The sequence below is a fragment of the Solanum dulcamara genome, chromosome 4 (assembly GCF_947179165.1).
Source record: "Solanum dulcamara chromosome 4, daSolDulc1.2, whole genome shotgun sequence".
Classification (NCBI taxonomy): Eukaryota; Viridiplantae; Streptophyta; class Magnoliopsida; order Solanales; family Solanaceae; genus Solanum; species Solanum dulcamara.
In genome coordinates this window covers 54,827,346-54,831,829 of record NC_077240.1, presented here as the reverse complement: position 1 = coordinate 54,831,829, position 4,484 = coordinate 54,827,346, and the positions used below count along the sequence as shown (strand labels likewise).

The 4,484-nt window shown below is 39.3% G+C and overlaps 1 pseudogene; it reads right to left on the bottom strand.

The window, feature by feature from the left end:
- Positions 1-3,747: 3,747 nt before the first annotated feature.
- On the bottom strand, positions 3,748-3,868 carry LOC129888076 (5S ribosomal RNA; annotated as a pseudogene).
- Between the last annotated feature and the right edge of the window lie 616 nt (positions 3,869-4,484).

The window sequence follows — 4,484 nt, the reverse complement described above, 5'->3', positions numbered from 1 at the left end:
ATCCTAAGCTGACCGATCTCTAAAATGAACACCTGTACCTGTGGGCATGAAATGCATCCCCCCGGATAATAGAGGGTCAGTACGACATAGGTACTAAGTATATAAAGCATAATATATCATAACTGAAACAACAACTGAAATGGGGATACAGAAGACATGTATAACAGTTAACAGATTACTGTACCTGCAATTTAGGACATGCAGTCATATACCTTATCATACCCTGTACCCGGCCCTCTAGTGAACTCGGTACCATAATCGTTTCATCATAATCATACGTCGTCATATCATCATGTATATCATTTTATCATGTCATCGTATACAAAATCATATCATCGTATACGGCATCATCTCGTATGTCATCATAGTATATCCGGTCTACTTTGGGGCTCGGGGTCACAAATGTATCCCTATATTTTCATATGCATGCCTATATAAAGTATCCGGCCCTTTAGTGAGGGACTCGGTGAAAGAGTAGTATACGTCTATAGCGTACCATCATCATACAGTAAAATACACCGAGGAACGTTCGGCCCAATCTATAATTTAAAACAATGCCGAAGAACACATGGCTCAATTCAAATTTTCTATTATATTATCATATATATATCCAGCCCGAGATATGGTGACGAGCATCATCACATACGGCATCATCGTATGCTTCACTTCATCGTATACAACATTTCACCCTCATATACTTCATACATATATATATATAGCCGGGTCAGGACTCGGTGAACGAATAGTAAAACTAGGCACGACCGCGTTCCCGGCCTTCTTATGGGACTCGGAGGAAGATGGGTTATAGGGTGCTTGAGTAGAGTAGTGAGAAACTATATGCAACTAATTCATCATTTGAGACTCAATGAAATAGTCAAGTGAATCGTCACCTGAAGATCTGAGTAGTAATCGTCTTAAGTATCTTCTAAACATCGTTACGAAGCATATCAACTGGAGTTTCAGGAATCATAGACGTTTATCGAGGCAAGGTTAAACAGCTTATGGAATTAGAGACATTTGTCATCGCAGAGACTTTAGGAATAGGGGCTGACACATTCAAGTATTATTCAGCAGATAGGAGACTCGAGGGTAGTTTAATTATTTTAAGAATTCTAATAACAGATAGTAAATAAAAGTCACAAGTTATACTTGGAGATTATAACTGGAACTACCTCCACCTCATATCATATTCTATTACATTTATACCTAGTATATTCCAAAAGAAAGAACAAAGAGGCTTTACATACACTACTGTTCATGATCTAGTCGCCTGGAAAGGCAATAACTCAACTATTACCGAAGTCTTAACATTACAAAGTGAATACATTTTATAAATTACACTTGGATTTTCACGAGTGGAATTATTCCCACATTTTTTATACAAACCATTCATAACTTATATCTAAGACATGCCAAAAGAAAAGAAGAATAGCTCTACATACCTGTTATGGGTTAGTCTTTGTCCCGGTCGCCTTGTCTTCCCGTGAACCTAGGTAACATGAAATCAATATGAACATCAACCTCTTTCGACCTTTAAGCATCTTACATTACTCAAGAGTATTCATAAACCCCATTCCCTCGCTCGCCTTCTTGATTAGTTCCTTAACTAGTTACGACGTTAATGAAAATCAGACAACACCTCCCCTATAATGTGCCCTATCCGAATTCCCAATTACGTCCCTAATATATACATCCAACCAAAAACATAACCAGCAGCTCGTATATATAGAAAACATCACAACATTATACATTACAACCTCCGAATGACGCGCTCGAAATTACGATATCCAAAATAGGGTTTCTAGTTTCTATTTTGCGAAACCTTTAATCGTACGAAGCGTGGAATCATATATATGAAACCAAAAACTTCCAAACCTATTTTATAACACATTTAGACCCTGCAGAACACACCATCCAACCAGAAGCAGCCTCCAACCACACCACGCCTCACTTCGACTACAATTTAACTACGGCAACTTCAATTTAGATTGTTTCTTTCGCTGAGCATCCCCACGATTTTTCCATACTTACAGCAGTATAAAAGGTACATAATACACTCCATAACAACCCCATAAAGTCCAAATTTAAAGGAGAAACCTTACCTTACCCGAAATTGGCCAAACTAGCCAAAATCGCGCCTCAGAACCCTTCTTAGCGCGCTGAAACTGTGTGGACTGGTTGCTGTCCGTTTTGGCTGCACCAATCCATGATTTTATACTTCTAATACCTCCATATTATCATGGTATATGATGGATAATTAATTTACGGAGCAAAATCGGGACTTACCTATTTTTTCTCCAAGCCGTCGCTACTTTCTCTCTAATCTAGGGTTTGCTTTCTTTTCTTTGCTTACTGCAGATGTTTTTGGATAGGGAATGAAGTTATGAGTCATTTAACATGTATATAAGGTCTTCCTTGGAGGTTACATGTGTCATCCCCTTAGGGTGACACATGTCAAGCCATGTTTGGCCACCGTATCATGCTGCCAACTAGGGACTGCCACGTGGCAGTGGGGTCCACCCCCCCAAGCAGCTGCATCACATACTTGACCCTAAGTAGGTGCATCACCTTCTTGCTTGAGGTTCTTCCACATGTCGCTCCTCCATTTGGAGGCGGCCATGTGCCGTCTTTTCCCTTTCCTCGCGGGTTCGTAATCTCGTCTTATTTTAGGAGCCTATGTAATCCATGCTATGTAAGATTGGTATGTCCTTAAGAAACTCAAGTGTATAAGACTTATAAATTAGTAGCTTATGTTGGTAAATCGAGTCCTATGACTCATTACTTGGCCTCCAATTCCTTCCGGATTTTTATGACTCTATTTCTAACCTTCTCTACTATAGGGTATCACATTCTCCTTTCCTTTGAGTCGTTTGATAGTGTCGTAGCTTATCCGGCTCACATGATAATGTATAAAGAACTTAAGAGATATTGCGAGCTCGAAAGTGTGGGGTGTAACAAGAGACATTGCGAGCTCGAGAGTGTGGGGTGTAACAACATCCTCCCTTCCTTAGAGTTATTTGATCATGTTATAGATAATCTGGGTCACGGGACAACTTTGAAGAAGCTTAAAAAGATGTTCCGGAGCACAAAGGTATGGGGTATAACATCCTTCCCCCCTTTAGAACATTCGTCCTCGAATGTTAAGTAGTCTTATAAGGTCTTATGAGTGGTTCAACATTTCTCTGTATTGGTTGTCATCCAAAGTCCTCTTATTGACCCATATAGTCAATTTAAGAGGGTAGATTACTCGTAGGCATAGAGAACAGGTGATATTTCTTTTCCATTTCTTCTTTCCAGTTCTCTTACCACACATCATATTGTACCCTTTACACGAATATGTGTAGGAGCTTAAAGTGGCTCAGAAGATGCCTTAGCATTGCCATACTAGTCTGTACGTAAAGCTATATCGTTTCTTACTTCCTTCATTTGATGTTAGGGCTCCACTATAGCTTTTGTCCTTAGTACTGGTTGTACCTTAAAGGTTTTGCTTCAAACCGTCTTATACCTTCCCTTAATGTATTCGAATATAGCAGTTACATGGCTACTACCGACTTCGTTTATTGAGTAATCACCTGGTTTTACTCTTGGCATACCTCCATTCGTAAGTTGCATCAGTTATTTTGCAAAGCTACATCCCCTATCTCAAAGGGTCTTATCATTTTTCATGGTGGAGTCACATATACACAATACTTCTTTTTACCAAAAATGCCATGCAAGGCTAACGTATACATACACCGATATCATCTCATATCACAGCCGCATAGGGCTTCCCAAGGGGTTACCCATCCTAGTACTACTCTCTCCCAAGCACACTTAACTTCGGAGTTCTGATGGGATCCAATGCATTAGTGCTGGTATGATCACATCCATCCCTTGTGGGGTCTCGTTTGAAGTTTAAGCGTTCCCATTTACACATGATAGCGTCAGTTGATTTTTTCTTATGCTTGTATTTCTCTTATCCACTTCCCCCCTTTAGGGTGTATCCATGCCATTATCTGTTTATTTCTAACTTTCCAAATGCATAGAAGTCCTTTCTAACCTATTTAGTATACTGCGTTATTTTTATATCTTCCTTTACATCCCCTATACTTTGGGTTACCCATGTACGAAACCTTAATACCATCATGAGGTGCTTAGAACCCTCAATTTACAGTACCAACACTAGTCTTGAATACTGGTGTTTGAGTAATATCCTTAATGTAGCAGTGTATACAAAGCCATATTCCATTCATCCCGATTAGTAATTAGCTCGTGCTCATGATTGGTTCAAATTCTCCACTCAGGAGCACTTATACTTTGATGATCCGTGTTTCAAGCTTCGTCATAATACTAACTTTATTCCAGTGGATACCACTTGACCTTTTATTTTGAAAATTCCCTATAAATCTGTGTAAGTCTTTCTTATTCATTCACTATTTGCCTTTTTGTCTTCCATTTAATTTATTCTGCTTTACACATTTCAATGTACCGGCACGCACTCATAG